The sequence below is a fragment of the Felis catus genome, chromosome D3, assembly GCF_018350175.1.
Source record: "Felis catus isolate Fca126 chromosome D3, F.catus_Fca126_mat1.0, whole genome shotgun sequence".
NCBI lineage: Eukaryota > Metazoa > Chordata > Mammalia > Carnivora > Felidae > Felis > Felis catus.
The window spans coordinates 89382380-89404901 of record NC_058379.1 but is presented as its reverse complement, the minus strand read 5'-3'; the positions used below and the strand labels follow the sequence as shown (position 1 = coordinate 89404901).

The 22522-nt window shown below is 44.6% G+C and overlaps 2 long non-coding RNA genes across 7 annotated transcripts in view; both read left to right on the top strand.

Moving 5' to 3' along the window:
* Positions 1–22522, top strand: part of LOC111557348 — a 194849-nt gene that overhangs the window by 48632 nt on the left and 123695 nt on the right. The gene's annotated exons all lie outside the window — the stretch shown is intronic.
* The window catches only part of LOC111557349, a 43933-nt gene continuing 22330 nt past the window's right edge, over positions 920–22522 (top strand). For all 6 annotated transcript variants that reach the window (XR_006587647.1, XR_006587648.1, XR_006587646.1 and 3 more), the window contains exon 1: positions 920–21443. This is a non-coding gene — a long non-coding RNA (uncharacterized LOC111557349). The remainder of the gene's footprint in view (positions 21444–22522) is intronic.

Below are 22522 nucleotides of genomic sequence, written 5' to 3'. Positions count from 1 at the left end.
GGTTTATGGTCCAGCTTTTCCTGATGTAAAGGGCAGCTTTTAGACTCAGGAGTGGATTTTGACATCAAATAGCACCAAGACTGCCTTTTTTCCTGGGATAATGTGTTTAGCTTCTGTCAGTAAATAGCAGGGATGTTCAAACAATATACTGGCAGCTGCTGAGCTGACCTACTGCATGTAAAGAATCAACTGAATAGAATTCACCAACATCAACCACGTACATAACACGATGGCATTGATGGATCTGATTTAGATGTACTCTCAACTCTATTTCCAACAAAATTGCAGTCCAGTTATGACATGATCTTTCTGTGTCCTTTTCCAGGCAATTAATGAATCCCCAAAAACTTCCTTAAAATGTGTGATTGCTATCTGTCTGCTTTCAGCATAACCACAGTTTAGCCACTATGGTGCATTCTGGTTTATCTTTGGTGTTATTAGCAGTTACAGCATGCCCTCTAAGTAAGGCTGCCTTATTCTAATGCTTGGGTGGGTAGCTTCTCTGCATTGCTGTCTTTGATAGGAGACCATAGAAAGTTTCATCTATTTATGGGCATTTGCATAGCTGACATGAAGAAGATAGGCTGCAGTGAAAGATCAGATCTGATGGAGGTAGCGATTCTTAAAGGAAATAAGAGGAACATTCTTCCAAGGCTATCTGTAATCACCACTGCACCTGAAAAACCAGACTACATTTTCTGAACAGCATTAAATTCTGACAGCTGTAAAAGTCACACACATTTATTCTTGCTTCACATCAAGATTTAGTGGACAGGTTTACTTCAAGCATCATGTTGAGCTGATAAAGTAAGAGAGGGGGGAAAAGAAAAACATGCTCACTACTTTTACAGCTCTAAAGTTAATGGCTTAAAAAATGTGTGCACTTACTTTTTTTTTTTTTGCATCGTTCATGGAAAAAACAGTGCCTCAAGTTATACTAATGTTGTCATGGTGATTCTATGAAGGCTCTTTTCATCTTGTGGCTGTAGATTTACCCACAGGCACTGCTGAGGCATCCTGAGACCATTGTTCCAGGAGCTACAGGCCTTGGGGGACATGCACTTAAGGTATTTGTACACTGGCAGGATTGTCAGTCACCCCACAGTGGGCTCTCCCACCAGGGAATTTAACTCCAGAGTGGATACACTCAGGGCCTTAGCAAAAGGGAGTAGGAACGGAATAGAATACAAGGGTAGGCAGATGTAGATAGAGAAGAAAGAGAAAAGGATCAAATCCAAACGGAAATTCTGAAGAAGCTGAAGGAGAACCTAAAAAGTCTACTAAAGGTGTTATTTCCTTCAAGAGTTAGGGTCTCCACCCATTCTACAATGAGTGATTTTGAGTGAAGGACACGTGACAACACATTTCCCTGGCCAGAACACTGGTTCTCTGTGACTTTGTGGCCTCCTTTGGTGTCATCGTCTATTAGAAAAAGCATGTGGCTACTGTATGGGCAGGAAAGTCAAGTGCTGCATCCCTGTCTGGTGGGCCACTGAAGGGTTGAAGTGGATCCCTGCATGTGGCATATGGAAGTACCATAGGAGGCTCCGGGGTCTTCTAGTGCCGGGGCTGTGCGAGGAGCTAAGGACGTCTACTCGTTTTCTGGAATGTTCCTCATGGAAGTTCTTCTACCATCACTAGCATCAAGAGAAGTCCAGGACATTTGATTTTCTTCTTCCAGCAACTGTGACTTTCCACTTAATATTGGGTTAGAACTCACATTAGGAATATTTTGGAATTATAGGACATTTTAATGGTCATTAAGTATAAATTCTAACAGAAAAATGACAAACTACTTACTCCAAAATAAAGTGAGGACAGTGTTTATTTTCTACCAGCATAACCCGAAGGAGTACAAACCCCGTATGATATTCTGAGAAACCTCGTCCCCTCACGCACCCCTGTACCCGTTCATCGTAGCGTTCAAAGCTGCTGTTCACGTTGACAGCAGTGGAACTTGAACGGTTCCCAAATCTCATAGTCTTGCAAGCTGAATCCAAATGCTTAAATGCAGATGACCCTCGGCCACAGGACCCAGGCGACGGGGGCAGGAAGGGCTTTTATTTCGTAGACTCCTATAAACAAGCTGCTTATAAAAAGGTGGAAAAGAGTTGTGGTCCTGTCAGTGCTTTCGACAAAAGACCTGCGGCAGTTGGGAGAATCAAGTGAAGCCAAATTTAATGTTCCCATTAAAGTGTTTGAAATTTTTATTCATGTAAGAAAAATGCCTTTGCTTAAAGATAGTTCGAGGCAATAAACAACAATATGGAGAAAACTTTGAATTTAAAGCAGGTTTTAAAGAGACTACTTTCCACAGGCAAGTTTTCCAGCATCTTCGAAGAACCCCCAAGAGCTCAATTTAAAATTTACAAAAGTGTACTGGGTTTCAAGTTCCTGAATTCAGCCAGTGGGGAAAGATGATCTTGAGGGAGGAGATGTAAGCATGGAATAATAGCCATCCTGTGGCGTGACTGAAATCTCTCCAGCGACACAGGCACTCAGTCTTGTCTAAAGACCCTAGACGCAATGCAGACATCTGGGAGAGTATGAGGGGCAGCCTGGAAAGTGTGGGTGGGAAGAGGCAATGAAGAACCTAGGGGAAAGCAGAAACCAGACAGACACGGAGGCGCAGCGGTACCTGGGACTCTAAGACACAGCCCCTGGAATGTAGACTGTGCAGAGAAGCCCATGAGTAGAACTAGAATGATGGAGTCAAGGCAGGAGAGAAGGCAACAAAAGGAAAAAAAAAATACTTTGTACTGATGTAATAGTGAAGGCTCTCAACTAAAGGATGACCCTTTCCAATATCCTGGGACACACGAGGAGCTGTCCAGCAAGACCATATGCGCTAGGGACTCTCAACAAGTCAATGGTATAAATGTAAGACATATTTTTGGCAATTCAACTTTACAAAAGTAAGACATTTGTGCTATGCTTTAGGTTACTTCTCAAGAACTAGTTGGAGAAGAGATCAGCCCTGCCAGGAGAACCCAATGGTGATTCCACCTAGTTGGAACAACAACAACAACAACAACAAACCTAAGCATTATTCATTACCTTCGAATGCAAGTGGTGACCCTAGGAGATACTGTGCCCTGATTGCAGAAAGGAAAGAAACAACAGTCTTCAAAAGTAATTGAAAAGTTGGGAGTTTTGGAACCGAAATGCCAATTTAAATCATGACAAGGGAAGATGTGGTTAGCAACTGTCAGTAGCATTTTATTTAGAGGACAAGATTGCAACTAATATAGGCAATAGTGAGAAAAAAAAAAGCTCAAGAAGTCATCTGAATGTGATTGATAACCAAGAAGTATTTCAGTGATGGAGAGTAAATGGCATTGTCTGCAATAAAAAGCGAATCAGATATAATCTTGGTGATTAGGAACACTATCTTTGAGTAAATTATCCCAAATCATGACTTACAGAGCCCAAGTAGATAATTCTCTATTTCTGATGAGTTTACGAGAAATTGCATGGCTGTTTGGGGACATCTTTGGTAGTAGGTTGCAATAGTGTTAGGAAATAGTGAACAGCTCAGAGACACAAAGGACATTCATAATGATATATTTAAAGGAAGAGAAGTAAAATGTTAAAAACCACTACCTCCACTACTGATGAAATTCATTTCTGAGAAGCTGCTCACAAACTCTTAGCTGCTGATTCCAAAGCCCCTTTTCGGTCCACATTCTGCCCAGCTTGAGAAGTGTTGGGAATTACTGCCTATCAAGTGCAGGCATCTGCCAATGTTCTACCACTGATGTCTCCTCATTCTCCTTGGTGATTGATGTTCTGTGAAAACCTTTTCTTTCAACTTTATGTCTCCATAACTCTCCAGAGAGCTGCACTTGTAGTTCTGACCGCCATGCTAAGATTTGATCACATCTTCAATCGCTCATTAACATGTACTCGTTGAGGGCCTAAGACTCCAGAGAAAGTACTCAGCACAGAGATGCTGCATCTGGAGTATAGCAAGGAGTTGGTAAAGCAAGGAGGTGTGGGAGGGACAGACATCTGAAGACCTGGAGGCCCCAGACTGGCATGCTGCACGTGGAGAGGTATGCCTAGAGCACGGGGTGGGGGTGGGAGGGTGCACAGGTCGAGGTAGGTAGGCATGAACTCAGAAAGGGCCCTGGTTGCCATTGTAAGGAACTGGGGTTTTGTTATGAAGCTTACCAGGAGTTATTGAGGGATTCTAATGACAGCTATGATGTGTTCAGTTTTGCCTTTTAGAAGCATCGCTTTGGTGGCAGAGAGGAGAATGGCTTGAAAAGGGTCATATTGGAAGCCAGAGGACCAGTTAGACAGCCACGACAGGCCCCCGGTGAGAGGTGTGGGAAGCCTAAGATAAGGTGCTAGCAGTGTGGGTCCAAGGGCGTATTCAGGAGAGTGAACTGGAAGAGACCTATAATCAGTCAGATGTGGGAGGTGGAGCGTCTGGAGTGACCATCAGGATTCTGACTGGGGAATTTGAGAAGATCGTTGACACTTCTCATCAAAAGAAGGAAAATGTAAAGGAGGTGGACTCTGAGGAAAAGATGAGAACCAGAGACCGCTCTCCATCTCTTCCGTTCTCTCTCTGGTGTGACATCTCAGAAGGGATTGTATAACAAATAGTAGAAATTCAGTATATGAAAGATCACCGTTGGAACATAATTCTTACCTTTGAGCCTATATAAACATAAGTTTCCTCTGTCTTCTCTCTCATGTATGCACAGGTGTGTGAGGATACACACACATGCACACACGCTCTTGCTTAGGAAGAAGAATCAGATTCAGTTATACTTTCAATGACATGCCCTTGAGAAAAGTCGTTTTTTTCATGGATTTTCCATACACCATCTGGGATGCCCACACACTTCCTCGAGTGTGGAGATGCTCTATGTGGCATTGGCACTTTTTTAGGGTGAATAATTTTGTAGGTCTGCTGTTTACATCAGTGGTTTTGCTGTCCTAGTCTCAAAGAACTTTGGGTACAGAATGTCTTTTCAAGTTCCTGTTCTTAAAAGGCTTGACATCAGTCCTTCCTGGAAGGGGAGCCTTCAAAACAGGGAGTTCAGCTGAAATTATTTTAGCTGGCTAAGTTTTTTTTTTTTTTTTGTATTTTGGTAAACTTCCATGAACACATTTGGATTCCCACAAACTCATACATTTATGTCTTCACAGTTCTATATTTTAACAAGGTCTACAATGACTTACTATCCTCTTCATTGAGTTATTTTTATTGTCAGTCACTTCTTAGACATGTCATGGTTCCAGACATGTCACACTCCTGATGGCTAGCCCTGCCCCAGTTTGTAGGTACCTCTTACTTGCCTCATGTGCTGTGGCTTCCACAACTGGGTGGTGGCGCAGGGTGCGGCTGGCCAACTGAGGCCAGACTGGACCCCGTTACATCCTGGCCATGGAGCTCTGATGTAAGTTTGTGTGTTGACTCATCTTGAGCACAAAGATGACTAGAACTGCAGAGTCTTTGCATAGATATGGCTTTTTAGTCAAATCTTCTGCATCCAGATGAATTTTGATTCCAGGAACTCAACTTTACACTTGTCTGTAGACTTGGTGTATGGATCTAGCCTGTGGTTTATAAAGACAGCGTAATGTAAAATATGAGGCACGATAATAAATACAACTAAGCTTATAACTTACTAGATTAAATTATACCCAATATTTAGCATATTATGTATTAAACATTATGCATTAAATTGAATATATTAGATACTTATAATAAATATAAAATAATAATAGTAAGAGTCAAGACTAAAGTAAGACACATTCCACTACACATATGCGTGTGTGTGTGTGTGTGTGTGTGTGTGTGTGTGTGTGTGATATGCATTTGTGTGCATGTGCATATATTTGGCAGTAGGCCAGGGTTTGGTGAGAAGGGGGACTGAGACATTTTGCTCTGGGTAAGGAGAGTGGAAAAGCTACTGAGCTACTGATCTGAGCTACTGACCTTGCTGGGCCATGTGGTGCTGCTTAGAGCTCAACCTTGTGGCCCTGGGTAACTATGAGCAGTGAGGGAGGTGGAGAATGGAAGGGGCAGGGGGGAAGGAGGAACTTGGAAAGGGTCAGTGAGGGGTAGGAGAGCCCAAAGCAAAGACAAAGGTTTTGCAGAAGATGCAGCGTCTGGTTCAGACTCAACCCCAGATTCACCCTGGGACGTCCCACAAGTCACTTAACTGCTGACTGCCATGTCCCTCCCTGGTAGAATTGGGACACTAGAGCGTGGCTGCAAGACTGAGAGATGCCCTGTGCAGAGTGCCAAACACTCAGCAGGTTCCCACTGCAATATGGCAGCCAAGAGCCAAGAGAGCCAGTACTCTGGAGCTCTGGAGCTCTTGGAGTGGTGGGTGTGAGGACCACCTACCAGCTGCATGACTTTGGGAAGCAGTTAACCTCTGTACACCTCATTTCCTCATCTGTAGAATGGAGTGACCAGAGTGCTTCCATTGCTGTGTTTTGAGGAGGCTAAAACAGTGAGACAGTGCCTGAAGAGTGCCTTGTCAAATGCCACGTACAACCTCAACGTGGGAAAAATGTTAGCTATTGCTAATAAGTGATGGCGATCCGAGATTTTCTCATGTCCAATAATATTGTTTCTGACCTTTCCCAGGGCCACAGGATGTTTTTAACATGTAGAAAGTTCTTCAACTGTTTGTTTTCAGTTTTCTTTTTTGGTCCACTTGAACACAGACATGCCTGTAGATGTTTAACTTGCAACTTGCACCCAACACATCAGTCCAAAAAGGCAACTTACAGCGCAAAGACTCAATCATTCCACTGGCTACATCCCTAAAAATCTTTTCGCAGAAAACCCTGCAAATAAATCCAAGTGTATCGCAAGTCAGAAAATTGAGTTATGTCGGTAGCCTGTGCCACCTTCAGTTGTATTCTGAAGGGGAAGGGGCTTTGTGAGGTGGACCCAGAGTTCTCCCGGAGACGCTCATTCGCTGGACCCATCTGCGCAGAGGCCCCTTGTGTCTCCCATGGAGATGAAATGCTGTCGAGAGCCATAATTCCCGCCAGCACGAAATAGCGGCCAGTGCCAGCTGTAGACCTGAGGGAACCCTCATTGCTCACTCTAGTTATGTGGCTCTACACCAGGGCCACATTGGGGAGGTATTTTCACATGGCATACGATCCTGCTGCTGCGGTCTCAGAGGCTTGAGACTGCTGTGTGTTCAGCTTTTGTGATTTCCTCTTGTTGCAATAGGTTAATTCTGAAGCTCAGCCATGGGTGTTTGGGAACAGGCTTCACATTTTGTGTGTCCGTATCTTCGCCAGGCTACCAAAGTGCTCTCGAGCTATGCAATGTCAGAAGCCTGATTGTATTGGAGGTAGCAGGCTGGGGGACTGGGATGGGTTGTTGAATCACAGTGGGAGAGGGATCTGGTTCAAGGCCTGAGACTTCATTGTTCACTCATCCAATACTTGTGCCTTGTCTGTTACACACTGGGTGACAAACTCTATGAGGGATACGATGATAAATACGACCTTCTTCCTTCCCTCAAGGTGCTTCCATTCTGGTGAGCCAGAGGGACAGATAATTCAAAAGTGATGGTGGAGTTAAGTTCAGGTGCTGTGGGTCCTTTGCCAGCCTAACGGGGACTGCGTCCTCAGAGGAGATTTGGGGCTGAGGTTAGTTGGGTGTGAGAGCCGCTGGGGAGAGGAGAGTGGGGAGGGAGCCCTGACAGAGCAAATAGTGTGTTTGCCAGCCTGGGGCGGCGGGCAGGGGTGGGGAGTGGGGAGGAAGAGAGCATCCTGAATCAGGCTGAATTGTTAGCATTCAGTGTGTTTGTCTGAGCATAGATTTCACATGGTGGGGGTTGGTGAGGTACAGGCCTGGAGAGAGAGGAAGGATCTTATCGCGGCTTTTGAAAGTGAGACAAGAGTGTTATTTTGTAGGGTGATGTGGATACGTTGAAGGGTTTTAATCAGGGATAAAATAATCAGACATTTGCAAGGCCCCCTTCCAGAATTCACTCAAGAGACCAAATTACAGATCTGAAGATTGCTTGATGAGTAGAAAATTAGAGCAAAGGAGAAGATGATGTGAAGAAACGTCCCCAACCAAGGAGGCTGGCTGGAGGGTTTGTGTCTCTGTTGTCAGTCGTGGGATGTTCTGTCCAAAGAACTGATGCAGTCAGGCAAAACCCTTCCAGCTGTTGACAGCAGCCTCCTTTCTGGATAATTCCTGCCTCCAGGGCCTGTGCCATTATTGCATCACTGTGCTCTGTTCCCAAGATTAGTGCTTATCTCACACCCATCTCTTGTTAGATTGGCATTTTCCCAATGAGCTGTCAGGCTCCAGTCATTAGCAATATACCCAGATTTTGGTTTTTTTCCAGTGGGTTATCATAAGAATGATGGCAAGCTCATGTTGTCTCACTTTGGGGACAGACGCTGTTTGTGGCCAGCAGCTCCTAGTGCACCAGAGATTAGCCCCTGTAGATTAGCAATACGAACAAAAACATAATAAACGGATGCACGCATGAATGAATGAATGAATGAATGAACGAATGAATGAGACCTGATTGGATGAGAAGCGGCATGGTGGGGGTGAAACACTGGAAAAGTAAAGTAGAGGCATTTAGGTTTGATTTCTCCTCTTCCATTTGCTGTGTGACTTTGGGTGGATGATGAGATTTACTGGGGCTTTAGTTTTCTTGTGTAAAATATAGTTAACGGGGCAGTCCTCATACAGCTGCTGATAAGACTGGATGAGTTAACGTCTTGGAAAATACTTTGTAAAGTGTTACTTTATCATTTAAAAATAAAGCCTGTATTAAAGTGCTCACATTTTTACAAAAAAAAAAAAAATTACCAGCCCTTTTTTATTTTAATCCTCAAAAGAATCCTTTTTTATTCATAAGAAAACTAAGAGGAAGGTGAGCTGCCCTGCTCATGGCCCAGGAGCTGTGCAAATACACACAGAAGGTCTCCTAGGTCTGTGCTGTCACTGCTACACCCTTCAGCTTCTTAATGCAAACCAAAGGCTCATTTAAGTGGCTTCCACCACTAAATCAAGAACTCTGTGTACTTTTCTCCCTTGGAATTGGAAGTGCAGACACTTAATTATAACTTTTGATTGCTTGAAATTATAGGGCTATAGAGTTACTGGCACATGTTTCTGAGGAAAATCATACTCCAAACCCCGCGATAATCATCTCTGGTTTTTCGTATTCAAGATGGACGCAGGGAATTTGGCACCATTAGTCATAAACTCGCAGTGTTTCCTGGGATGACTTGAAGCCAACTCTTACAGACATAGGCAGGGGTTGTATGTACGTATGTCCACGATTGACTGAAAGCTCCATGAAGGTACACCTGTGATGTCCTGTTCATCGCTGTCTTCCACAACCTAGCACAAAAAATCAATCCTTGATGGATGAATGAATGAATGAATGAATGAGCTACATTCCGCTTTGCTATATCCCTTCTATTGAGAATGTGCTTGCCTAGAGATTACCCTTTTATTTTATGATAGACATGCTACACTGTATTAATTTGCTAGTGTTACCATAACAAAGTTCCACAAACCAGTGGCTCAGACAACTGAAATTTATTGTCTCAGTTCTGGAGGTGACAAGTCCAAGATTAAGGTGTCAGTAGGGATGATTCCTTCTAAAGCTGTGAAGAAGAACACGTTCCATGCCTCTCTCCTAACTTTCTTTCTGGTGGTTTACTGGCATTCCTTTCTGTTAGAAGCATCACTCATATCTTCTCTGTCTTCATCTTCATGGGAGATTTCTCCCTCTATGTGTGTCTATGTCCAGATTCCCATTCTTTTTTCCTCTTTTTTTTCAGAGTCCCCTACTTATCAGGACATCAGTTGTATTGGAGTAGAACCTACCCTGATGATTTCCTTTTAACTTGATTACATCTGCAAAGATCCTATAGCCAAATAAGGTCACATGATGAGGTACTGGGGGTTAAGATCCAATATACCTTTTTCCAGTGGGGGAGCAATTCAACCTATAACAAGCATCATGTTTTCTTGTTATTTTTATTTTGTTTTCTATAATTTTGTGAGTCCTGGCAATGGATATTAAGTATGTCATTGGTAAATCGCCCCCCCCCCCAAAATTGACAAGATAGGGAAAGACTAAAGAAGATTGATAAAAGGTTCAATAACATTATCCTCATCTCTATTCATAGGGTAAACAAAACAGACCTAACTTGGGATATGGGGTGGGGTCTTACCACAGTCTGTGACAGCTTTCTGCTGATGTGGCCTGTTCCTTGGGCTTCTGTTATTCAAATCAGCCTGTAATACTGATCCCAGTCCAGATGACCACCTGGGCTTCACCCCAGTTAGTTACCAGTAGGCATATCTAGAAGATCCATCTCTCTTTTTTCTCCCCCGCCCCGCCCCTTTGGTAGAGATGGTTCTAGAAAGAATGCAGAGCCCCATGCTATTTCTATTTTGAAATAGAAAATAAGATCTTTCGCTATACCTGCTAGGTTTTTCTCTCTCATTAGAGTGAAACAGATCACTGCCTTGTGGAACAAGTGTTCTCTCATAAATGGCAGACAGAAGTTCAATGGTATCAGATCAATACCAATTTCATATTTAGGCCTGGGGATTATTCCCTGGCAAGGCAGATGGGGCAGGGCATTCTGTCTGCTGCTAGAGTTGTTAGCACATGTCTTACACGGGAGGCCAGAGGGCCGAATGCCTCCCTAGACAGCATCTTTAGGGTGCCGGGCTGATGTCTCTGTCAAAAGAGAAAATACTAAGATCGCACCCATGAGAAGGGATTCTTTATGCACGGATTTTTTTCCCTTGTAGATTTTCAGTCTGAAACCCTAACCCATGAAGAGGGAGAAGCTAAAATAATTAGAGGCAGCAAGCCAACTCGGGAGAGGTGATTAGACTCTGGGTGTCTTGTCCAATGAGCGTTAGTGGGGCTGTCCCCAAGGCCGCTTTGAGGAAAAGGCTCTGGGTGCAGTGCAAGATGAACTGGGGATTGAGGGAAGAGGAATGTGCAGGAATTAAGGGCTACATTTTTACCAAATCACATTTCCACCTGACATTTCTGCAAAGTTCTTCTATATAAATGGCTTTGGATTTTTTCAACAGAGGTTTGAGATAACAATACTCGAAATGAATAATTTTTTTGTTTTTAGGCATGTGGATAGAAATTAGCTCTTTCTTTCAGTCTGGCATTGGTGAGCTCTGCTCCTGGCTATGAAATAGTTACCAGGCAGGACTGGGTTTTTGAGAGAGAGTCATACGGGGCCTGGGGTGTGTTGAGAAATAGCAGACTCCTGGGGGATTGTTGGCTGATGGAGGGTCACCTGGGAAGCCTGCTTCCAGCTCTCAGGGGAGGCTTCCACTGATTTATTACAAGGAACGGCTCGTGTGATTATGGAGGCTGAGAAGTTCCACAATATGTCATCTGCAAGCCAGAGAACTGGGGAAGCTGGTGCTATAAGTCCTAGTCTAAGGACAGGAGAAGAACAATGTCCAGCTCAAGAAGTCAGGCAGAGAGAGCAAATTCTTCCTTCCTCTGTTCTTGTTCTAGTCAGGCCCTCTGCATATTGGAGGATACCCACCTTCACTGTGGAGGGCAATCTTCTTTACTTGGATTATGAATTCAAATGTCAGTCTCGTCGGGAAACACCCTCACAGACACATCCAGAAGTCATGTTTAACCAAATATCTGGCACACTATGATCCAGTCAGTTGACCCCAAATTAACATCACACCGTAGTAGAGGGGTGCTCTGCTGATGACAAGTCAACTTTGCTGGCCCGTTGTCCACAACTGCCCCTCCCCCTCTGACCCCAATAGCAGTCTTAAGACTATTTAGTTATACAAAGACTCAAAAAATGCACCATGCCTTGCTTGTCACATTTGCTTCCAGTCAGAATTCCCAGTTCCCCCCAAATTCCCATTTATAATTTAGTTGATCTAAAAATAAACCATTACGGCAAGAATTAGTCATACATACTAGGGTGTGAATGGTTATCTTAATTTTCTTGATAATATTTGCTATATATTATGGTCAAGAGAATGGACTCAAGAGGGGTCAGGCTGCCCAGATTTGAATCTTGGGTTTTGCACTTACTACTTGTGAGACATTCGACAAGTTATTTATCTTCTCTCTGTCTCAATTTCCTCATCTGTGGACTTCTCCGATGATATTTGCTTGGGAGATACTTTCGAGAAAGGGTCTTTGTCAATGACATCTCACCCATTCCTATGCCTCGTGCCCAAAGCTGCCTTCCTAGAAGAATGTGGGTATTCTATTAACCTTAAGCACATTGAGTGTGTCTACCTTGCACCAGATTATGTTTCTTCTTCATATCTTACACCTATCGTTTGACATCCCTACTCTCTAAATGGGAAAATCTCAGCTCACAGAAGGCTAGTCCTTTGGGGAATGTCAGAGCTGGTTTGCAGCAGCCCTGGGGTCCAAATCCTGGCGCTAGAATTCCAGATCCAATATCCTACCCCTTGCGCCACCACCAGTCGTCCACATGTAAGAGATGGCTTAGTGCTGAGACACTGACAAGTGTTGTGATGGCCCAGGACAGAGGGAGGAACCTGCACGCCGATGGGTGCCACCTGGTTCCATGTTTTGGGGTAGCTAGCTCTTCAGTCTTTACGAACCTCAGTTTCCTCAGATTTGTCAGACATGCTACTAATCTCCTCTAAAAGTATACATTTTAAGAAAGCAGTACCAGCGGAAAGTTTGTACTAAAACTTTGTACTAGAATCAGTGACTTGCCATCTAAGTACCTGGGTTGTTATAGACATTCCCCCGCGAGCCTCTTGGAGATTTTTCCCTTTCTTCTTCAGCATCTTTTGGCATCTTCCCTACGCCCACCCTGCACTGACATTGTGAAGAGCTTTGAGACATTTCGGATGAGGCCTTTGTATATGAAATTAAATGTCAACCTGCTTGAGTTGCCTCCAAATTTCCCCGGGAGACCTCTGCTGGCATTTAATTTCTGATTAATATTATCCTCTCTGAAACTTTTAAAGCCCAATGTGCTTTTCTTAAAAGTGGCTTTTTTTTTTTTTCATTTTAAAAGATACCTGGGAAGTTCATGCTCAAGAACTTACTATACGACCTGGATCCATGCACTCTTGAAGAGCCCCAGGTGCTGCGTGCAAGCATGCTGTGTCCATTTCTGCACTTGGTCTGGTGCACTGATGTCAGCCAATCGAATGTCTGGTAGTGCTCATGACCCTCCCCTTTATGTGCTATTAGAGAACCAGTGTCATTTGCTTGCTTGAAGCTCTGGAAAGCTGGAAGCATTTCCTAAGGTTGAGGCGTGTGACCTCTAATCAACATGCGGGAGAAAGCGGCGTGTTCTAACACACGGTTTCTGGCTGACCATCTGTTCAGAGAGGAGGGTGCCTGTGATCTGCAGACTTCGCCTTTCAAAAGTTAGTTTCAGAGGGAAGATCTAAGGAGAATTAATGGTAAAAAAAAAAAGGCGTGTAAGGGATCATATTAATCAGTTTGCAGTCACTCAAACTTCAAAAAAATTTCCTTTGAAAACAACTAATTTGCACAGCCTCTCGGCCTGTAACGATTCTCTATGAGTTATCGGCACGGATTTCACATCAGAAGCTGTATGCTGCAAAATGGAAGACCTTTAAACCTCTGTTCAGTTGGCTCTCGCGCACAGAGACTAATTTTCCTCTCCCTTTACCTCCATCCTGCCTCTTTGAAGAAATTGTTGCAAGGAGGGATTTTCGGCATGACCTGTTTCAGGGTCACTTTATGAAGACAACTTTCCCCAAAGCCCTTCCCCAGCGCTGTTTCAGGAGCACTTCTTTCCCAGCCAGTGTGTTGTCAAGGTCACGTGCCTGACTCTTGTGCAGCTGCAACCAGTTCTCCCGGACTCGCCCGAGGTGGGAGCAAGTCTTTACAGGAACACAGAGCACAGGGCCAGGGAGGGGACAGCAGGGTACCGCCTGGCCTTGAGCCGGTGTGGCGGGGGCATTGAAGGAGACAGCTCCCAAGACACGGTAACTGGCATTCCGGTTCATGCCCTTGGACCTACTGTCGGGACCGGGTGTGCAGAAGGGGTTTTAGATACACAGACCATTTGTTCTAATTTAATTCCTATTTTAAACATTTCGGTTGACCTAAAGGGACTCTTAAAAGTTTATTTGGTGAAACTTGGCTTGCCCTAAACTGTAGAAGAATCTTAACAGGATCATCATTCCATGGCCTCAAGATGCTGACTCACTGAGATTATGACCAGATTAAAAACAGCAAAAACAAAAACCAAGGAGGACTAAGTCTTTTGTGCCATATTTAATCTTTGCAAAGCGGGGAAAAATGCCTTCAAATCATGATATTCAAAAGCATGGCCTGGTTGACACAGTTTGCATCAGGGGAAAACAACATGGGTTGTACGAGTCTGGGATGTATTATGGTGAAGGCCTTTCCAAGCAAGGCCCCCCGGACTCCACGAGGGTCTGCACTGGTTCTGGGGTTCCGGGCTCCGGAAATGATGAAGAGCAGCTTCTGATTTCACAACTGGATCTTTGCTTCCCCTCCCTTCCCGTTCATATCCTATATCGCAAGTTTATTTATAAAATACCTCACAGTGGAGTAATTCAAAGATTGGTGGATCTCAAGTGGCTAAGCTGGAACTGGTTATCAGAGGAAAAACACATACAGATGTTCACCTGCTGGACTCGCCCTGTTTCATCCACCTGTTTGGTCTCAGGGGAGCTGCAAAGCCATTTATTTCAGCCGGTAGGGGACAGATCCTAAAGATACTGAAACTGTTTTCTATTGAGGACAAACTCTGCACCGTGTTATGGATCCTCACCGTTTCTTCTTGATAGTTGAGAAAACGAGGCCTGGAGTTGAGAAGTGATTGTCAGGAGGTTACTCAGCTAGCTAAGAATTTTAGCCAGAACAAAGAGCCCTATCTTATATTCCTCCACTGACCCCTTCTTCCTCCCCTACCAACTTCCTTCTTGAGCTATACTTGCTGATGCTTCCAAAGTAGAAATCTTTGCAACACCATCTCTTCACTGCATTTCCTCGTTGCTCAAGATTTTTACAGATTCAAGATGTTCTTTGAAAAGAGAACTTTCCTGAAGTAAGCAAGAATTCCAGTAATGCCCCAAGGCAGACTTTTTTTTGTCTTCCTTTTTGGCTTCAGCTTACCCCTGACTCATGTCTCTTGATAACTGAGTTCTTCTATACCAAGAACTTTAATGATTTTCGTCACTGGCTCTTCAACCGTTCTTTGGCCTGATTTGTTCTGTTTTCTTGGGTGGTTGGCCATGAAACTGGAACCTTGAGAAGGAGGAGGCAAGCTCTGCCGTTCACACTCTTCTCAGCCAGAGCTGATGGTGGCCCACGGATGTTGTAGCTTAAGATGGTTTTCTTGGATAGTACCTTATGTAGAATTTGTAGCAATTTTAGAACTTCTGAGCAAACCATTGAAAATGATTTCCTCCCTTTGTGGCTTTCAAGAGCTGGTCTCAGCAGTAAGGTGACAGACTCCATTGACAACTCAGTAGCCTTTGGAAAGGAATGCTCTGGATGATGACAGGTGCTTCCAAGGGTCTTCTGCACCTGACCTTAAAGGAAACAGTGGGAGGTGAGTGATGGGAGATGAAAATATATGATGTTTTTATGCATGCAGCTGGTGCTCGGAGTTTCTCTCACCATAAACATAGAGACTCCCCACGTGTGCCCATGTAAGGTGACATTCAGGATAGGTAGTGATGAGTGTGACAGAGGCACTGGGCACTCAGAGTGGACCGTTACAGGCGGTGCTCTTGGAGAGGGGGCCTGGAGCTCTCCATACCCTTCCTCACCCAGGAATTGTTTCTTTAGTCTGGGAATCATGGGGAGGTCCAGCAGGTTCTAAAGAGGGGCTGGAGCACCCAGGGGTGGGGGTGGTGGCTATTTACTAATGAAAAAGGAAACTTTTTAATTTTAAGTTTATTTATTTATTTTGAGAGAGAGAGAGAGAGAGAGAGAGAGAGAACAAGCGGGGGAGGGGCAGAGAGAGAGGGAGAGAGAGAATCCTAAGCAGGCTCTGTACTGTCGGCACAGATCCTGATGCAGGGCTCGAACTCACCAACCATGAGATCATGACCTGAGCCAAAATCAAGAGTTAGATTACCCACCTGGGCCCCCCTGAAACAGTGGTATTTGACAATCAATTCCATCATACCCAGTGGAGTACCGGGAGCAGCTTACACCAACGGATTGTTACCTTCTCGGGAATTTTGTGAGCTGGTTTTTAAACATAGCAATTATCACACATTAAATAATGTAAACTTGTATTTAAAACAAGCACAAGTGATAAATACCCCAAACTCTACGCTCGTTTATTTAATACCTTTTACTTTTATCTGTGCTTGTGAGGTTATTCACACCTCTTACGTCTGGATTGTGGAAATGCTGAGTAATGGTTTACCACTGCATTCTCTCCCAACTCTGTGCTAAGTGTTGCATTTTCATCCTGAAATTGGCTGGCTATAAACCAAGCTTTCCTCCCAGTCTGTTGACTGTCAAACTGGTTGTTTCTGGCTGGGTATCTGCCCTACTCCTTCTCTGGATTTCTGTTGTGTTGAGCCTTCAGTACTCACCAGGACTTACCAAGGGACCTGGCTGCCAAAGTCACTAAGAAGATAGAAGCGATGAACTAGATCTTACACAGAGGGTGAGCCCTAATCACTAAATACGGGGGCTTTTTCTCCAGAGTCACCACCCCCACACAGTTGGTTACTCTGTCTTTCTAAAGCTGTCTCCTCCACTGACTTGCTGGCCACCAGATTTCACCAATTCTTCTAACTCTATGTCAACTCTTTCTCCATCCATAATCTTTGTCCTAAAATGTGGTGTTCTTCAAGTTGCTGCTCTGGTCCCTCTTGCTGGGTCCCAGGTAGCTCTACTCGAGACTCATGCAAATGTCCCTGGTGGACCAAACTACTCAACATCGCCAGCACCAAATCTGTTATATCTCTCTTATCCAAAAATATAGGCTTTGCTTTTGATTTGTCTGTAGTTATTAATGAAAGACCAATTTCCCCAGTCTCTCAGTTTCAAAACCCTTAGTCATGTTTAAATCTTTGTGACATAGTTTTTGTATTTTTGTCTTATTTCTCTTCTAGAGTATAGTCTTTCAGGTGGGGGGTCACTGTTGATTGTTCCCATTATGCCTTCTACGTAATGCCAGCCTTAAAAAATACCGAGTATATTTTGTCAAAGTGTACAGTTCATTTAGAAAGTGATAATATTTTATTTAAATGTCCTATAATGTGGGGCAAACCAATACCCCTTTATTTCAAGGGAACAAGGTGGAGCCTAAATCCTGATGGCTGTGTGAACAGAAGCCACTGGAAGGTTACTTGAAAGGGGACATCTTATTTATTTGCCTTTGGCTAATGGGGATGAGAAAAGCTGTTTGTGTGGTGTCTGTGCCAGAGAAGATAGAGAAGCTGTTTCTCTGGCCGTGCATTGTGACGTCTGTTTCCTCACAAAGGGAGTCTCGGCAGGAGATGGGGAGAGGCTCTCTGCCTTCTGAGTGCCTCAGCCTGTAAATGTGTTTGTTTTTTTTTTAACTTTTTTTTGGTGTTTATTTTTGAGAGAGATTGAGACAGAGTATGAGTGGGGGAGGGGCACAGAGAGAGGGAGACACAGAATCCAAAACAGGCTCCAGGCTCTGAGCTGCCAGCACAGAACCCAACACGGGGCACGAACTCATGAACTGTGAGATCATGACCTGAGCCGAAGTCGGATGTTTAACCGACTGAGCCACCCAGGCGCCCCAGCCTGTAAATGTTTTAACCAGTGGTCCCTCCTAAGGCTCCTGCTCACATCCCAGTTCCTGGGAGGCCAGGGGAGGGGTGGGGTGAGTCCTTTCCGCACATTTCTTAGACTCCTCCATAGCCTCATACGTCCCCAGGGCTGAGTGCTTCCGATGAGGTGCAGAGAATCCACGTTATGGTTTCAGAATAAATGGGATTTTCCTTTTATCATTTCCCTTTTCCTTCTAACCTATATTTTAGGTATCCGTGTTTATACAAATTCAATTTTAACATGCAGTGCTTTGAAGATGAGGTTATTTTGATATTCATGAACTTGTGAGATTATTCAAAGAAAGAAGCATATAAATGGTGGCTATTTGAGTGAGTGAACATGAAGGTACATGTGAGGGTCAGAGGGAAAGATAGAGGGAAACCATGAGATTTGATTAATAAGTGTAGAAATGCAGGGGGAAAAAGCACTTTCTGAAAAGAGGAAAACAAACCCCATCATCAAGGTATTTCAGTCAGGATTCTTATAGGAATTGAGCAGACCACAATGTGGTAGGATTTGGATAAACAAACACATTTTCAAAAAATGTTCATGCATGTGTTTACTGTAACCACACTAGACATTTTATCACATGGTAGGATATTAACAATTTCAATAATATCCACCATTTACCAGTTAGGCGTTGACCACATATTTGCCAGGAACTCTTTTCTATAATTCATATATAATAGATACCATTTCAACTCGGTCCTTCTGAGGACTTTGTAAATTGTCATCCTGACTCACATTTGGGGTCCCGGAGACTGAGAATGGGTAGGGCCATTGAGACTTGGCCGCGTGATGCAGTCGTGAGCAGAGAGCGGGGGCCCATGTCCAGCTAGTGGGGACGCACCCCAGCTCACTCCCCGTTGTGGTGGGAGGTCTTCTGCAAACACTTTGCCTGAATATGTTAAGTGGGTTCTAAGATGAATATGTGGAGATTTGCTGGGGAAAGAACAAGCAAATATTTTCTATTTGTAGTCTTAGAAACTTACAGTCTGATTTTTTAAAAAAAGACATTTTTCACGCATTTCACAAAATAAATTGGAAGTTATGATTCCTATTTAAAACATCCCCGAGAAGTGTCAATGACCATTTTAAAAGAAGTGTTTGGGGTCTGGGCTTTTGTTTGGAGAAGAAGGCATACATTAAGCACCAGTGTATGTATATATTCAACACACTTACATCGAAAGCTATGTTTGTGATCCTCAGAAGCTCCCTCTTCAATCTTACAAGAATATGTAATTTTCACCAAATGTCTTCGATGTAACACAACCCATTTGTCAGTCTCATGCCCTTGAAGAAGCTGTAGCTGATTCCTGGTTATCGACTGTCTCCTCTCTCTCTCTCTCTCTCTCTCTCTCTCTCTCTCTCTTGTCTGTCTGGGGGAAGAAGAAGCTGTATAGACCCTTGCATGGATGGAGAGCCCCACAGACACCTGGGAGAGCCCAGAGCAGACCAGAGAGAGGCTGGCTCCCAGCATTCCTGGCTCTACCGGGTGTTTCCTTTTATTTATTCAGCATTGCTAAGTCGATCAGCATAAGGCTTGGTTCTTTAATGACTCCAGGCATTTCTCTGAGCACCACAATAATCATTGGCCAATTCACGTTTTTCATTCCCACCCAAGCTTCTGCAGGCAGTGACATGTCACTACCTCTGCCCACTGAGAGCTTTCCATGGGGCGCGGCTGACCCCCCGCTGGGATCCTGCCCATATCTCACTTGCCTCCCACACCTGGGGCATACCATCCATGGCCACTGCTGCCTCCAGGGGGGACTTGGCAGAGCCTTCTTTGAGGGCAAAGGACAAATACAAATTAGAAAGAAGAGGCTTAAATCTCCCAGTTGAAAATAAGGGAAAAAACTTCTGTCCCCCTCCTTTTTGTTTTAGATCAGTTACCTGAGAAAACGTGCTATTGTAAATTCTTTCCCCTCTCTAAAGTGTATATAAATCCTTTCGCAGAGTAGATGGGTCTCTGGTGAGCTTTAGGACCCAAGGGCCTTTCTCAAGGGCCAGGAAGCCACCTCTGAAACACAATCATCTGGGAAGAAGCACCCCCATCTCCCAGTTCCCGTGGGGGGCTAGAAGTCTGACTCCTGTGGGAGCTTGCTCCAAGTTGCAAAGCAACCTCGTGTCCTAAAGATATGAGAAGTTTGTTTTTCCTCTGAATAGAGCTATGCAGCTCACACAGATGGGCACCCCCAGGACCAGGGGACTCTAGGATGAACTCTACATTGACAAATGGTGCCATCAAGGCCTCTCCTGGAGGACTAGTTATCGCTTCACCTTGATAACGTGTATGTGATGTCTTGTATCTGCTTGGCTATGTTCGGGGTGAGATTTCCTTCTGTCTTTCCAATCTCTTAGCAGACTGACTGCGATGCGTGCCACATTCTGGTTTAGAGCTTACTCAGTAATAAAAGTGTTTTCTTTCCTTTCTACCTTTGCGGAGAGGGCTTCTGGGTTGGGAGGAGATTTTGCTTTTATTTACGGTTCCCCCAACAAGGGATAGGGGAGCATCTGGGAGAGTCCTTGTCTTACTGGCAGAGAGAAGCCGGACTCCTGTGGAGTCTTAAAAGGGGTCTGTGGACACCTCTCTTCCCTGCCCGTATCTGGTACAGGGTCAGTGCACCACGCTTCACCCTCCTGCCTTATCACCCTGAGTCATCGGGGGACAAAGTGCAATCACCCTCCACTCACCCCCTGAACCTTCTTTCTGGGACCCTCTCTGAGACAGATGGCCCGTGCCTACACCCCACATTTCCTGGGGAGGAATCCTCTCCCTATGCTTTCTTCAGCTATCTCCCCCATTTTCCAGGCTCCAAGGGCCTGTGAGTGAATGGCTATCAAGTGAATTGTCCCCCCTCAAATTCCTACGTTGAAATCCTAACCCCGAGGACCTGATAATGTGCCTGTTTGGAGAGAGGTCTTTAAAGTGGTAACTGAAGTAAAATGAGGTCGTGCAGGGGAGGAAAAAATCTTCCTTCTACCCTTCTTGGATGTGCGGCCGGTCTAAGAACGAAGCTGACCTAAAATTGATAAGCAGGAGGAAAAAACCAATCAGTTTAATTACATACGTATGCATGGGAATTTCACCAAAATATGAGACTCAGTGAAGCGGGCAGCCAGATGATTGAGATCTATGCCACCCCGAGCTACAGAAAGGACAGAGGTTTGGAGTTTCAGTGGGGAGCGGGTGGGGTGGCGGGAGACAAATTATGGGAAAGGGAGGGAGAAGATTACGGTAGAGTTTACTTTGTTATGCAGATGACAGTCTCTCAGGTAACAAAATTATCTCTGGGAGTAGTCCTCTTTCTGGAACTATACTTTGACTAATGGAACTTTCCTTTACAAAGGGGGGATACGTATTTTAAGCGGTTAGAGGGGAGGTTAAGAACTTTTTCTGTGTCTGCTGGTTTCCCATCACTTTAACTCAAAGTGGCACCTTCTGAACCCCTTCAGCCCTAATCCAACGTGACTGGTGTCCTTGTCAGGGGAGAAGGACACACACCAGGGGAAGGTCCCGTGAAGACACAGAAAGAACATGAACCGTCTGTGAGCCCACAAGAGAGGCCTCACAAGAAGACAGATGCCTTGCTTGATGCTGGGCTTCCAGTCTTCTCCAGAAGTGTGGCAAAACAGGTGGGTGTGGTTTAAGCTGCTCGGTCTGTGGCATTTTGTTACCGCAGTGCTAGCAAACTGATACTGTGACCCAGGAGCCTTTCCGCATGTGCCCCCTGGTCATCTTACTGTTTTCCCGACATGGACAGGGAGTCACAGGAGGCCTCAGAAACTTCGGCTGTAATAACACAAAAAACATCAATGCGGTCGTTTCCTACACGTATTGATCGAAAAAGTCTCCCGACGCCCTCTCTTCTGTTTCATCAAGGCGGGTACACAAACGTTTTAGCAGCCGAGGAGAGCTCTCCCTCCATCCTGTCCCGTATGGGCCCACGGGTGCCTCTCATGATAATACCAGAGACTACTGAAACAGGTTCTTTTCTTAGCGCCCTTTTGCTTGTAGTCTGTGTGCTTTTGAGACAGGAAATCTATTCCGAGTTTGAGTGTGTTTTTGATGCCACGATTCTTCCGTGTTAGGAACTGAGCTATGGAAGATAGTTTACATGTGATTTTACCTGGAATTTACTTTTGGTTCATCCTCAGTGTGTCGGTTTTGGGGCCGATTCCAGACACCTGTTTACAACAGCTCCCCAGGGCGTGCGCCCAGGTGGATGGCAGGGACCCTGCCTCGAGTGGGCAAGAGAGTGACGATCTTGCTGCACCAGATAGAAAATGCAACTGAGTGAAATTTGATTTGTGGCTTGTGGACAAGTTCACTCCAGGCAGGAATAAAGCATTTGATTAAACTGCCATTTACGGAATCATTAGTTTCCTGCTGTGCACGCTTGATTGCTTGTGTGCTTAAAGCCCGCATCTCATTTGTGATTCACTGTGTCAGGAGTTTTGAGTGGAACGCAGCCTGTTGCTTCTTCCATGCAGCTTGAGTTTCTTGAACTGCCCCATTTTGTTATGCTCGGAGACAATGGTGAACACGTTGGCTGTGGAATCACAGCAGTGGTGGTCATGTCATTAGATTAGAAACCAGGACAATTGTCCAGTCATCACGCTTTGTAGAGGTAGCACGAGCCCTGCGGGTTATGGAATACATAATACTTGGATGGCATTTTATTAATTAGCATTTTCCCCTGCTTGCCTGGGAT